A 15,672-nucleotide genomic window follows, 5' to 3' on the forward strand; every position below is an offset into this window, starting at 1 on the left:
CACGTAAAAATGCTCTGGAAATACATGTGGAAACACAAAGTGGAGCTTGGAACTTGGAGCAGCAACATACAGCAGCATGCACTGGAGAAAAAAGTTGTACATGCAACTTCCTGTTCCCAGGATCCCACTTATATACCGTGAGACAGATAGCCATTGGATAGAGTAGTCAGCTGAGCACTTCCTGGATTTCCATTGGGCATTACTGCGGTCAGCTGATTATGAACATAGCTGTCCAGCATTCTGTAAACACCAAGCATTCTAACAACAATGTAACCTAAGATGAAACAGAAGCATTTGTCATGGCCCCGGCCGGCGCAGCAGCTTACGACTGACAACACCCCTGAGCCACGGAAACCGGCATAGTGGTGATTAATGGCTGGCTCTAGGGCAGATCCTGACACACAATTTCTCTCACTCACTCACTCACTCACTCACTCACTCACTTTCCCACCACTTACCTAAAGGTGGGTACACACTGGCCGATATATTGGCCGTTCTATCGGTCAGTGTGTACAGGCGATATGTCTGTGAACTCCGTAGTTTGCAGACATATCACGTCGTCTCTTCAGCACAGCCGAAGGCCAATATATCTACCGATATACTGGCGCATCACTCAGGGGCGGATCCAGGAAAAAAATGACAGGGGGGGCACCTTGTGCACGCCGAAGGCGTGCGGTCCCATGAAGGTGTGCGTGGCCTCACAACAAGGGCATGACCTAGCAACAAGGGTCACGGCCTCAAAGGGAATGTCGTATTCGTAAGACGGGAAGAGGGTGACACTTTGGAGAGGCAGAGGGTGACAGGAGAGAGAGGGTGATGGGTTTATAGTGACGCAAAGGAGAGGCAGAGGGTGAGGCAATGGGTAAAGAAGACATAGTGGGAGACGGAGAGGCAGTGGATGACAGAGAGAGGGTGACAGTGAGAGACAGTGTGGGTAACACCAGGGAAAGGGTGACAAGGAAAAAGTGGGTGATGCCAGGGGGAGGTGGCAGTGGGTAACAAGGAGAGGGGGACAGGGAGAGGCAGTGGGTACCTAAGGTCTCTGTAGGAGTAGGAGGGAGTAGTGAGACATTTGTAGTGAGGAATACAGAGGCATGAAGGGAAAGTATCACTGTGGAAACAGATAGAAGAAAACATGGGAGCTTAACACAGTAGCTGAGAGGAGAGGGAACGAGGGAGAGAGGAAGAGAGAGAAAGAGGAAGAGAGAAAGAGAGAGACAGTGTGTGTGTGAAATATATATATATATATATATATATATAAGTATATATATATATATATATATATACACATACACACACATATATACATATATAAATCTATTTATATGGGTGCAGCAGAGAAGTTAGTAAGTGCTGCCCTCTTCCCTCTCCTGAAACCCACTCACTGACCTTCCCGTGAGGGCTTCTGCTGCCCCTCCGAGTCCAGGTGCTGGTGAGTCGCCTGCATGATTCATGTACGGCGAGCCAAGCTCCAGCGGCTGTCGGTCAGTGACCCCTACGGCAGCTCGCATGTCGCTTGTGGCTGGACCATGGAGGAGGGGAAGAGAGAGAAGGGGAAAGCCTCTCGTCTCCTCCGAGTCTTCCGACTTTACTACAGACGGCTGCAGCGCACTGTAATGAGCAGTGGTGTAACTAGAAATTTTTCTCCCCCAAGCCAAAAAATTCTCTGCCCCCCCCCCCTTAAGTTGTCACTAGTAGGGAGGCCAATCCCGGGCCGTTTTTTCAATCCCGGGATTCGGGATTGAAAAACGATCAATCCCGGGATTCCCGGGATTGCAGTAGGGATCAGTAAAGAAGGGTGTAGGGAGCAGCGCTGGAGGGTAGGTAGCGGTGCAGGAGGGTGTAGGTAGCGGCTGGGAAGGGAGGGAGGGTGTAGGTAGCAGTGCAGGAGGGTGTAGGTAGCTGGGCGGGAGGGTGTAGGTAGCGGTGCGGAGGGTGTAGGTAGCTGGGTGGGAGGGTGTAGGTAGCGGTGCGGAGGTTGTAGGTACCTGGGCGGGAGGGTGTAGGTAGCTGGGCGGGAGGGTGTAGTTAGCAGTGCGGAGGTTGTAGGTAGCTGGGCGGGAGAGTGTAGGTAGCTGGGCGGGACGGTGTACAGTAGGTAGTGGGGAGGGTTGGTAGCGGCGCGGGAGGGAGGCTGGGTGTAAGTAATAACACTTACTATTAGGTGGGCGCCAGCCATGGACACACTGAACGCGGCTGCATTTCAAATGAAGCTGCCGCAGCAGTCGCTCCTGATTGGCTGCCGCGGCAGCTTCCCTGATTGGCTGCCGGTCCGCCAGCTCTGATTGGCTGGCGGCCGGCGCCACATTTGAAGTGTCGCCGCGTTCAGCGTTCGTCTATGGCTGCCGCCCGCCTAAGTGTAAGTAGTATTACTTTCACACACTCCCTCCCGCACATGTGCAGTGCAATCCCGTGAATCCCGGGATTGGATGCTCCAATCCCGGGATTCAAATCCCGGCATTTTTGGGCCCAAATCCCGGGATCCCGCCGATCCCGGGATTGGCCTCCCTAGTCACTAGTAAAGCGATGAATCTGCGTGCGCCGAAGGCTTACGCACCGCAGATGGGGCGTGGCTTTGTTGAAATGGGTGTGGCTTTGCGTAAAGGGGCGTGGCATTGCAGGAAAAGGATACCTTATACCCCAGTTTTGCAACCTGCATGCCCAGACGTTGGCCACCACAGGAAATAAAAATAATCCTGACTCATGCCTCTTACATTGTCATTTTTCCTCCTTATAGTAATGCCCACTATACATACTGCAATGGCCCTTAGACATTATGCCACACACAATAATGCCCATGACACAATATGCCACACACCATAATGCCCCCGACACATTATGCCACACACCGTAATGCTTGTGACACATTATGCCACGCATCACAATGCCCGTTATACATTACGTTACACACTGCAATGCCCCTGATACATTATAGCACATACAATGCCTGTGACACATTATGACAAACACCGCGATGACCCTGAGACATACCACATACCACAATGCCTGTGATATAGTATGCCACACCATAATGCCTGTGACACATACCGCAATGCCCGTTATACCCTATGCCACACACCGCAATGCCTCTTATACATTATGCCACACTGCAATGCCCCCGAGACATTATACCACATACCACAATGCCCGTGATATAGTATGCCACACATCGCAATGCCTGTGACACATTATGGCACACACCACAATGTCCGTGATACATTATGCCACACACCGCAATGCCCATTACACATTAAGTCCTACAGTAAGGCTTCTAATTACTTTTAAATTACCTGTTCGTTGCCAGAGGTTTCATGCTCTTGGTTCCATGCACGGTGCCAGGGGTTTTCATGCTCAGGGTGTCATGCTCGTTGCCAGGAGTTGCATGCACTGGCTGTCATGCTCGTTGCTAAGGGATTATGCTTGTTGCTAGGGCTGTACTCCCAGTGCCACATATGCCCCCAGTGCCAGATATTCCCCCACAGTGCCAAGTACACACATGCCCCCAATGTCAAATATGCCCCCCCCCCCACCCAGTGCCAGGTACACATATACCCCCAGTGCCAAATATACTCCCCCAGTGCCACATATGCCCCCTCAGTGCCATATATGCCCCCTCTCCCCCCCAAGTGCCAAATATGCTCCCCCCCCCGGGCCAAATATGCTGCCCCAGTGCCACATATGCCCCCTCAGTGCCACATATGCCCCCCCAAGTGCCAAATATGCTCCCCCTCCCCCCCAGTGCCAAATATGCTTCCCCAGTGCCAGGTACAACTCCCCTTCGCTCCCCCGCTGTTTTGTGAAGGAGGGACACGGAGGGCACAGCGCGCGCTTCTCCTGTGTCCCTCCTGCGTCTCCGGCGTGTGTGTTAAATGAAGTGCCCGTTCGTGAGCCAATCAGAGCTCACGAACGGACACTTAAATAAGAATTTACTTACCGATAATTCTATTTCTCGGAGTCCGTAGTGGATGCTGGGGTTCCTGAAAGGACCAGGGGGATAGCGGCTCCGCAGGAGACAGGGCACAAAAAAGTAAAGCTTTTACCAGATCAGGTGGTGTGCACTGGCTCCTCCCCCTATGACCCTCCTCCAGACTCCAGTTAGGTACTGTGCCCGGACGAGCGTACACAATAAGGGAGGCAATTTGAATCCCGGGTAAGACTCATACCAGCCACACCAATCACACCGTACAACTTGTGATCTAAACCCAGTTAACAGTATGATAACAGAAAGAGCCTCTTAAAGATGGCTCCTTAACAATATAACCCGAATTTGTTAACAATAACTATGTACAGTATTGCAGATAATCCGCACTTGGGATGGGCGCCCAGCATCCACTACGGACTCCGAGAAATAGAATTATCGGTAAGTAAATTCTTATTTTCTCTATCGTCCTAAGTGGATGCTGGGGTTCCTGAAAGGACCATGGGGATTATACCAAAGCTCCCAAACGGGCGGGAGAGTGCGGATGACTCTGCAGCACCGAATGAGAGAATTCCAAGTCCTCTTTTGCCAGGGTATCAAATTTGTAGAATTTTACAAACGTGTTTTCCCCCGACCACGTAGCTGCTCGGCAGAATTGTAATGCCGAGACCCCTTGGGCAGCCGCCCAAGATGAGCCCACCTTCCTTGTGGAGTGGGCCTTAACAGATTTAGGCTGTGGCAGGCCTGCCACAGAATGAGCAAGTTGAATTGTGTTACAAATCCAACGAGCAATCGTCTGCTTAGAAGCAGGGGCACCCAACTTGTTGGGTGCATATAGTATCAACAGCGAGTCAGATTTTCTGACTTCAGCCGTCCTTGAAATGTATATTTTTAAGGCTCTGACAACGTCCAACAACTTGGAGTCCTCCAAGTCGCCAGTGGCCGCAGGCACCACAATAGGTTGGTTCAGGTGAAACGCTGATACCACCTTAGGGAGAAAATGCGGACGAGTCCTCAGTTCTGCCCTATCCGAATGGAAGATTAGATAAGGGCTTTTATAAGATAAAGCCGCCAATTCAGATACTTTCCTGGCGGAAGCCAGGGCCAGTAACATAGTCACTTTCCATGTGAGATATTTAAAATCCACCTTTTTCAATGGTTCAAACCAATGGGATTTGAGGAAATCTAAAACTACATTTAGATCCCACGGTGCCACCGGAGGCACCACAGGAGGCTGTCTATGCAGTACTCCTTTAACAAAAGTCTGTACCTCAGGAACTGAGGCCAATTCTTTTTGGAAGAATATTGACAGGGCCGAAATTTGAACCTTAATAGATCTCAATTTGAGACCCATAGACAATCCTGATTGTAGGAAATGTAGGAAACGACCCAGTTGAAATTCCTCCGTCGGAACACTCCGATCCTCGCACCACGCGACATATTTTCGCCAAATGCGGTGATAATGTTTCGCGGTGACTTCCTTCCTTGCCTTAATCAAGGTAGGAATGACTTCTTCTGGAATGCCTTTCCCTTTTAGGATCTGGCGTTCAAACGCCATGCCGTCAAACGCAGCCGCGGTAAGTCTTGAAAGAGACAGGGACCCTGTTGTAGCAGGTCCCTTCTCAGAAGTAGAGGGCACGGGTCGTCCGTGACCAACTCTTGAAGTTCCGGGTACCAAGTCCTTCTTGGCCAATCCGGAGCCACTAGTATTGTTCTTACTCCTCTTCACCGTATAATCTTCAATACCTTTGGTATGAGAGGCAGAGGAGGAAACACATATACTGATTAGTACACCCAAGGTGTTACCAGTGCGTCCACAGCTATTGCCTGTGGATCTCTTGACCTGGCGCAATACTTGTCCAGTTTCTTGTTGAGGCGAGACGCCATCATGTCTACCATTGGTCTTTCCCAACAGTTTATTAGCATGTGGAAGACTTCTGGATGAAGACCCCCCTCTCCCGGGTGAATATCGTGTCTGCTGAGGAAGTCTGCTTCCCAGTTGTCCACGCCCGGGAAGAACACTGCTGACAGTGCTATTACGTGATTCTCCGCCCAGCGAAGAATCTTGGCAGCTTCTGCCATTGCACTCCTGCTTCTTGTGCCGCCCTGTCTGTTTACATGGGCGACCGCCGTGATGTTGTCCGACTGAATCAACACCGGTTTTCCTTGCAGGAGTGGTTCCGCCTGGCTTAGAGCATTTTAGATTGCTCTTAGTACCAGAATGTTTATGTGAAGAGACTTTTCCAGGTTCGTCCATACCCCCTGGAAGTTTCTTCCTTGTGTGACTGCTCCCCAACCTCTCAGGCTGGCGTCCGTGGTCACCAGGATCAAATCCTGTATGCCGAATCTGCGGCCCTCCAATAGATGAGCCTTTTGCAACCACCACAGAAGATATACCCTTGTCCTTGGCGACAGGGTTATTCGCAGGTGCATCTGAGGATGCGACCCTGACCATTTGTCCAACAGATCCCTTTGGAAAATTCTTGCATGGAATCTGCCGAATGGAATTGCTTCGTAAAAAGCCACCATTTTTCCCAGGACTCTTGTGCATTGATGTACAGACACCTTTCCTGGTTTTAGGAGGTTCCTGACAGGTCGGATAACTCCTTGGCTTTTTCCTCGGGAAGAAAAACCTTTTTTTTGAACCGTGTCCAGAATCATCCCTAGGAACAGCAGACGTATCGTCGGAAAACAGCTGCGATTCTTGGAATATTTAGAATCCAGTCGTGCCGTCGAAGAACTACTTTAGATAGTGCTCTTCCGACCTCCAACTGTTCTCTGGAACTTGCCCTTTTTAGGTCGTGCAAGTAAGGGATAATTTAGATGCCTTTTTTCTTTGAAGAAACATCTTTTCGGCCATTACCTTGGTAAAAAGGCCCGGGGTGCCGTGGATAATTCAAACGGCATCGTCTGAAACTGATATTGACAGTTCTGTACCACGAACCAGAGGTACCCTTGATGAGAAGGACAAAATTTGGACATGGAGGTAATCCTTGATGTCCAGGGACACCATATAGTCCCCTTTTTTCCGGTTCGCTATCACTGCTCTGAGTGACTTTATCTCGATTTGAACCTTTTATGTAAGTGTTCAAAACATTTTAGATTTAGACTATGTGTCACCAAGCCGTCTGGCTTCAGTACCACAATATAGTGTGGAAAAATAATACCCTTTTCCTTGTCGTAGGAGGGGTACTTTGATTATCACCTGCTGGATATACAGCTTGTGAATTGTTTCCAATGCTGCCTCCCTGTCGGAGGGAGCCGTTGGTAAAGCAGACTTCAGGAACCTGCGAGGAGAAGATGTCTCGACTCTCCAATCTTTACCCCTGGGATAATACTCGTACGATCTAGGGGTCAACTTGCGAGTGATCCCACTGCGCCCTGAGACTCTTGAGACTACCCCCCCACCTTGAGTCCGCTTGCACGGCCCCAGCGTCATGCTGAGGACTTGGCAGACGCGGTGGAGGGCTTCTTTTCCTGGGAAAGGGCTGCCTGCTGCAGTCTACTTCCCTTACCTCTATGTCTGGGCAGATATGACTGGCCTTTTGCCTGCATGCCCTCATGGGAAAGGAAAGATTGAGGCTGAAAAGACGGTGTCTTTTTTAGCTGAGATGTAACTTGGGGTAAAAAGGGTTGGATTTCCCAGCTGTTGCTGTGGTCCCCAGGTCCGATGGACCGACCCCCAAATAACTCCTTCCCTTTATACAGCAATACTTCCATCTGCCGTATGGGATCTGTATCACCTGACCACTGTCGTGTCCCTGACATCTTCTGGGAGATATGGACAACGCACTTATCTTGATGCCAGAGAGCAAATATCCCTCTGTGCATCTCACATACATATATATAGAATGCATCCTATTAAATGCTGTACATGAATAAAATATTTTCAGTCAGGGAATCCGACCAAGCCAACCCAGCACTGCATCTCCAGGCTGATGGCGATCGCTGGTCGCAGTATAACCACCGTATGTGTGTATATACTTTTTAGGATATTTTTCCAGCTTCCTATCAGCTGGCTCCTTGAGGGCGGCCGTATCTGGAGACGGTAACGCCACTTGATAAGCGTGTGAGCGCCTTATCACCCTAAGGGGTGTTTCCCAACGTACCCTAATTTCTGGCGGGAAAGGGTATAACGCCAATATTTGCTATCGGGGTAACCCTACGCATCATCACACACTTCATTTTATTTTATCTGATTCAGGAAAAACTACAGGTAGTTTTTTCACTCCCACATAATACCCTTTCTTGTGGTACTTGTAGTATCAGAAACACGTAACACCTCCTTCATTGCCCTTAACGTGTGGCCCTAATGAGAAATACGTTTGTTTATTCACCGTCGACACTGTATTCAGTGTCCGTGTCTGTGTCTGTGTCGACCGACTGAGGTAAATGGGCGTTTTTAAAACCCCTGACGGTGTTTCTGAGACGCCTGGACCGGTCCTAATAGATTGTCGGCCGTCTCATGTCGTCAACCGACCTTGCAGCGTGTTGACATTCTCACGTAATTCTCTAAATAAGCCATCCATTCCGGTGTCGACTCCCTAGAGAGTGACATCACCATTACAGGCAATTTCTCCGCCTCCTCACCAACATCGTCCTCATACATGTCGACACACACGTACCGACACACAGCACACACACCGGGAATGCTCTGACAGAGGACAGGACCCACTAGCCCTTTGGGGAGACAGAGGGAGAGTCTGCCAGCACACACCAAAAACGCTATAATTATATAGGGACAACCTTATATAAGTGTTTCTCCCTTATAGCATCTTTTATATATATACAATATCGCCAAAATCAGTGCCCCCCCTCTCTGTTTTAACCCTGTTTCTGTAGTGCAGTGCAGGGGAGAGCCTGGGAGCCTTCTCTCCAGCTTTTCTGTGAGAGAAAATGGCGCTGTGTGCTGAGGAGATAGGCCCCGCCCCTTTTTCGGCGGGCTCGTCTCCCGCTATTTTTGAAGTTAGGCAGGGGTTAAATATCTCCATATAGCCTCTGTGGGCTATATGTGAGGTATTTTTTGCCTCTAATAAGGTTTTTATTTGCCTCTCAGAGCGCCCCCCCCAGCGCTCTGCACCCTCAGTGACTGTTGTGTGAAGTGTGCTGAGAGGAAAATGGCGCACAGCTGCAGTGCTGTGCGCTACCTTTATGAAGACTCAGGAGTCTTCAGCCGCCGATTTTGGACCTCTTCTCTCTTCAGCGTCTGCAAGGGGGCCGGCGGCGCGGCTCCGGTGACCATCCAGGCTGTACCTGTGATCGTCCCTCTGGAGCTAGTGTCCAGTAGCCAAGCAGCAAATCCACTCTGCACGCAGGTGAGTTCACTACTTCTCCCCTAAGTCCCTCGTTGCAGTGATCCTGTTGCCAGCAGGACTCACTGTAAAGTAAAAAACCTAAGCTAAACTTTCTCTAAGCAGCTCTTTAGGAGAGCCACCTAGATTGCACCCTTCTCGTTCGGGCACAAAATCTAACTGGAGTCTGGAGGAGGGTCATAGGGGGAGGAGCCAGTGCACACCACCTGATCTGGTAAAAGCTTTACTTTTTTGTGCCCTGTCTCCTGCGGAGCCGCTATCCCCCTGGTCCTTTCAGGAACCCCAGCATCCACTTAGGACGATAGAGAAATTTAATAGACATGCCAGAGACGCAGGAGGGACACAGGAGAGGCGCACGCTGTGCCCTCCGTGTCCCTCCTTCACAGCAGAGATCAGTGGCGGCTAGGGCGTCCCACAGCCCTGCGCTCCCCCAAGCGAGCGCAGTGGCTTCGGACCCCTAGTTACGCCACTGATAATGAGTCAGTCTTTTTTTTAAAAGTGCCAGGCATGACAGGGGAGGCACGGGACCGCGTGCCCCCCCATGGATCCGCCACTGGTATCGCTGTGTGTGTACGGGCGACCAGCCGGCCGCACGTACACATGCTGTGGCAGCCGGCGGTGATTGACAGGTGAACTGGGTGGGCGTGTGTAAACGCCCGCCCAGTTCATGACGTCAGTCCCTGACAGATCGGGCAATATGTATGCACAGCACACTGTCCGATCCGTCCATAGATATATCTGCAGATCAATTGATCTGCAGTTATAAACCCACCTTAAGGGGGACATTTACTAAGCAGTGATGAGTGGTTAAGTGAGCCAGTGGAGAAGTGCCCATGACAACCAATCAGCACTGAAGTAACATCTATAATTTCCATACTATAAAATTACACAGAGCTGCTGATTGGTTGATGGAGCAACTTCTCCACTGGCTCACTTCTCCGCTCTTATCACTGCTTAGTAAATGTATTCTCTTAGTCTGGCTGGCCGGATCTATTGCAGCCTCCACCCCCTATGTCCCGTGTAGCTCCACCCCCTCAATCCCAGTAACTCCGCCCCTTTTCAGACCCAGAACACTGCCACTTTGACAGAGAGGGGGGGAACGGACACTTTAAGCTGACAGCGCCGCTGCCTGTGCCTGTCATACAGTGTGACAAGTGCAGCATCAGCCGGCAGCAGGAGGGGACATCAAGCAAGGAGAGCGCCTCTCCAGACATCCCTGCTTTGTATCCCTTTGCTAAGCGGGTAGCGTCGGGCCTGGGTACAGAAATAGTGGGCCTCATGTGGAAAAGGATTAGTGTGTGCTCAGAGGATAATAAAAAAAAAAAAATCTGTGTTTTTAGTAGGGAAATATGCACAGTTTTGCTTAGGGATGGCGAATAAAACAGCAGTCATTCCATAGTAAGCAGCTGTCGTTCTGAATTATGTGACATGCATAGTAGGGAACAGGTATAAACAGGTGCATATGGAAAAGGATTCGGGTTTGCACTTGGGGGATTATAGAAAAATCAGGGTTTTTATATGCAATATATTCACTGCTTTAATATTATTTTTCTTAGGGATTACGAATAAAACAGCTGTCATTCCATAATAAGCAGTTGTCATTCCACATTATGCGACATGTATAGAAGGGTAAATGGGTATATGCGGGCATATATGGAAAAGGAATAATGGGCCTAATTCAGACCTGATCGCTCGCTAGGGTTTTTATTGCAGTCCTGCATAGTCACCGCCCACCGGGGAGTGTATTTTCGCTTTGCAAGTGTGCAACTGCATGTATAGCAGAACTGTACAAACAGATTTTGTGCAGTCTCTGAGTAGCCCAGGACTTAACTCAGCCGCTGCAAACACTTCACCCTGCCCGGGACCGGAACTGATGTCAGGAACCCTCTCTGCAAACGCTTGGACACGTCTGCATTTTTCCAAACACTCCCAGAAAACGATCAGTTGACACCCACAAATGGCTTCTTCCCGTCAATCTACTTGTGAATGCCCGTGCGAATGGATTCTTCGCACAACCCATCGCTGAGCGTCGATCCGCTTTGCACCTGTGCGACACGCCTGCGCATTGCGGTGCATACGCATGCACAGTTTAGACCTGAATTAGGTCTGAATTATGCCCAATGTCTGCACTTAGAGGATCATAAGTTTTTCATCAGGGTTTTTGTAATGGACATACTGTTTGCACTGTTTTAATGCTATTTTGCTTAGTGATGGAGAATAATACAGCTGTCATTCCATAGTAAGAAGCTGTTATTCCGCATTATGGGGGTAGTTCACAGTTGATCGCAGCAGCAAATTTGTTAGCAGTTGGGCAAAACCATGTGCACTGCAGGTGTGGCAGATACATACCTCCCAACTTTTCATTTCTATAAAGAGGGACACACGCTCCCGAAAAAGGGGCGTGGCCTAAGAAAAGGGGCCATGGCTTTGCGGGAGGACCTGCGATCGTGAGCCACGCCCCCGTTTTCATCACTGAGGGGGCATGCCCAGCGCTCTGTGAGCTGCTGGCATGCCCCCTCTCCCTCTGACTCCAGTGAATAGACGCTGTGCACATGTGCATGGCGTCTATTCACTGCTGCTCTGCTAAGCAGGGCAGCGAGTGCATGATCCTCCCAACTGCCCCCACCACGGGACACTGCGGCCCACGGGTGGGACAGCGGGACAGTCCCCAAAAAATGGGACTGTCCCGCGAAAATCGGGACAGTTGGGAGGTATGCAGATATAACACTTGCAGAGAGTGTTAGATTTTGGTGGGTTATTTTGCTTCCGTGCTGGGTAAATAATGGCTGCTTTATTTTTACACTGCAATTTAGATTTCAGTTTGAACACACCCCACCCAAATCTAACTCTCTCTGCACATGTTTTATCTGCCCCCCCTGCAGTGCACATGGGGAGTAATTCTGAGTTGATCGCAGCAGGAACTTTAGGCCTAATTCTGAGTTGATCGCAGCAGCAATTTTGTTAGCAGTTGGGCAAAACCATGTGCACTGCAGGTGGGGCAGATGTAACATGTGCAGAGAGAGTTAGATTTGGGTGGGGTGTGTTCAAACTGAAATCTAAATTGCAGTGTAAAAATAAAGCAGCCAGTATTTACCCTGCACAGAAACAAAATAACCCACCCAAATCTAACTCTCTCTGCACATGTTATATCTGCCCCCCCTGCAGTGCACATGGTTTTGCCCAATTGCTATCAAAAATCATGCTGCGATCAACTTGGAATTACCCCCATAGTGCATAGGTTTAAGATTTTATGAAACATACATAAAAGTTCAATCTGTTTCCTTTATAATCAATTGGCGTTCCATTTATGCAGACCAGGGTGTCATACAAATAAGACAGAAAATGAAAGAACTTAATCGACTCTTATCTTACAGAGCTCAGTATGAAACACGTTTCCTGAGTACCAAGCGCCGTATCCTGCTTCCACTGTAGCTAGTGTGGCTGGCAGCAGAGAGGATGTCGATGTCACTAAGTCATTGTTGATATGACCGTCTGGAGTGGGCAATTTTCCAGGGAAGATCACGTCTAGTAGCAGGGAGAACTTTCCTTAGAAAGGAAACATAATGCAGGCGGAGTCCAATGATGTAACAGGAAGCTCTCATGTTTCCTGTTGATGATCACATTCACTGCACTCACTTTGCTTAACATAATTTTTAAGCAAATCCACATCTAGGGAGGGCTGTGGGATACATTACCTTTGAAAGGAAGAATAATCCTGTTTCTGGTCACCCACTGGATGTACACTTGTGAGATCTTGCAGACAGTGAGTAAGAAGATTATGTAAATATATAGAGTGTGACAACAGTGTGTATGTATGTATGTTGGTAAAATAATTTAGTCATGTTTGTCATTTGTCATACCCTATCATAACAACTTAAAAGAACCTGAAAGGCCTGATTTGTGTTGTTTATTCATTAAAACCGTTATGTCAGGACTCATTGCCGCTTTGTTTGCAGTCACTTCTTCAGTGTGTAGTAACCTGGGAATGTTATTTTCAAGTAAATCAACTGCAAGGATTGATTACTTGCAGTGTGCACTATAGCTATCAAATTTAGTGACCTTATTGGTTAAAGGTATAAAAACTATACTACATGTCTATTAATATTGCCATCAGGATGTTTGTAATAATAATAATAATAATAATAATAATAATAATAATAATATTATAATATATTTGTAACTAAATGCAACAAGATTATTACAAATAAAGACTAGGGGGTTATCCAACTAGCCATGAGAACCCGTTTTCGCAGCAGAAAATGTGGCTTTTTCGCATCCCACAAAATCGCAGCTATCCAATTACTCGCATGCGATAATTCTCCATTGGGTTTATCGCAAATTTCTCATCACTACTGTGAGCAGGTCAGAAGTTGGGGAAAATCCTTATTTTTGAGTAAACATGTTGGGACTTGATTCAGAATCCTTGGACACCCCCCTTAATGACTTATTGGGCACTTTGACGTTTGTAATTATATTTAATTAGCCAATAAAAAGATGTCATTTTTGAGGTGAAAAAGTAAAAAGTTATAGAAATTGGGGTACAAGATATGGGACAGGTATATGGGGGTGCTGGCATTTTTGGGGGTGCAGGCTGATTTCCCCATTTTTACCTGCACTTTTCACTATTTAACACCTCACAGGTCTCCCGTTTTCACAATTTTCTAATAGGATAGGTCAAAAAATGGGAGCGCGCAAACCCGCAATAAGCATTTTTTTGGGGGGCCGATAACTTTACCTGAGATTGGAATTGTGGCTAATTGGATACCCTACATAAGAGTGGAGAAAATAACCAGTAGAGAAGTTGCCCATGGCAACCAATCAGCTTTGAAGGAAGTCTTTATCAAGTGCATTGTATAAAAAGTAAGGGAAATGCTGATTGGTTGCCATGGGAAACTTCTGCACAAGTCTGTTTCTCCACTGTTTTCATTGCTTCATGAATGAAACCGCTCAGTCCCTTGCAGACTCTTGCAGCCAGTACTGTTGTTCAACAAAATGAATATACATGTTAAACATAATGTGTTTTTCACATACTGTATATATTGTGCCTTGTATTGTATTTATGCTGGTTTTGTAAAGATAGATAGTAATTACTTCACTTGCCTGTGAAATTTAGGAATAATTATGCTTAACTTGTGATCTGGAGTTTTAAGTAATGTACCATTCCAGCCCCAAAAACAGCAATTTCTGCTGTGATATTGGAGATTTGCCACATTATCTCAGAAAGCTTGGTCACAAACTGAACCCCAATTATAATTTGAACAAAATTTGCCTACTTTGTATGAGCACCAAAGGCTGGTCTCATTCAATCTGGCCACTAACTTGTGTACTGTAGCTAAACTGATCCTGTTGCTTTGCTTAACTGGCAGAATTTTGATCATCCATTACGGGGTATAGCCAGGGGTATATTAAGAGATGAGGAGGCCTGTGTTCAGCCTCTTTCATCCAGGCTCTCTCCTCTCTATTGGCAGCGCCTCAGAGCTATAGAGTGTGGCTCAGTGCTGTGTTGGCAGTGGCTCAGTGCTGTGCTCTAGAATAATCAGACTCTAATGCGCATGTGCAGATCTGTGGAAAAATGGTGCATCAGCCATTTTCTCAGTGATTTCTGCAGCACTGCTGTCATCGGCATGGGATTCCTTATGGGCAATTATTGAAAAAATGGGTGCACCCTGTGCACACACTGCACCCATTATAAATATGCCAGTGTGTATAGTGGTATATGTGCACGTTATGTGCTGCAGATACTGCTTCTCTCCATGGCTAAATGTGGAGTCGTGTGTTAAATGAGCACCCCTGTGATTATAGACACTCCTATCTGCAAGATATGCACCATTATGCTGGAAAATATACAGTATGAACAGTGGCACTGACTATTCGGACAACTGCAGCTATTGATTTTGACAGCTGCAGCTGTCCTTGCCACACACACAGCACTGTTCCAGCCTGTCAGGCCCTAGAGATTGTGCTTACTAAAAAACATGTTTTTTCCCCCCAATATAACCACAGGTACTACTAGGGTATTTCTGACCTAGCACAATGTATTCCTAGAGGAATGAGGCTCATACTACATTGTCTTCCCTAATATTATGATTATTGTGGTAGGGGCATCTGTATGCCAGTTTGTAAATGTTAGAATGTGAAAATAGGCTAGGCTGTTTGAAGTGGGTGTGATACGCTATCCTGGCGGTTGGGATGCCGGTGGTCACATGACCACCCATGGCATCCCAACTTTTAGAATGCCGATCGGGAAAGGGGTCATTATTTTTACCCCTCTGCCCCCCCTACCCTATCCTTATCCTGCATGGGGTGGCGGCTAGGGCTAAAGATACAGGGGGTGTTGACTCTGACTAATAGGATAGGTCAAAAATACAGGGGGTGTTGACTCTGACTAATAGGATAGGTCAAAAACGAACAAACCCTCGCTGTAAGAGACATAATTTGTAT

At 47.9% G+C, this 15,672-nt stretch overlaps 1 protein-coding gene across 1 annotated transcript in view; it reads left to right on the plus strand.

The window, feature by feature from the left end:
* The first annotated feature begins 12,780 nt into the window (after nucleotides 1–12,780).
* Nucleotides 12,781–15,672, plus strand: part of CALCRL (calcitonin receptor like receptor) — a 743,490-nt gene continuing 740,598 nt past the window's right edge. Inside the window, exon 1 of the mRNA XM_063934127.1 lies at nucleotides 12,781–12,994. The gene's annotated coding sequence lies outside the window, so the exon portion shown is untranslated. The remainder of the gene's footprint in view (nucleotides 12,995–15,672) is intronic.

Source organism: Pseudophryne corroboree, chromosome 7 (assembly GCF_028390025.1).
Source record: "Pseudophryne corroboree isolate aPseCor3 chromosome 7, aPseCor3.hap2, whole genome shotgun sequence".
Classification (NCBI taxonomy): domain Eukaryota; kingdom Metazoa; phylum Chordata; class Amphibia; order Anura; family Myobatrachidae; genus Pseudophryne; species Pseudophryne corroboree.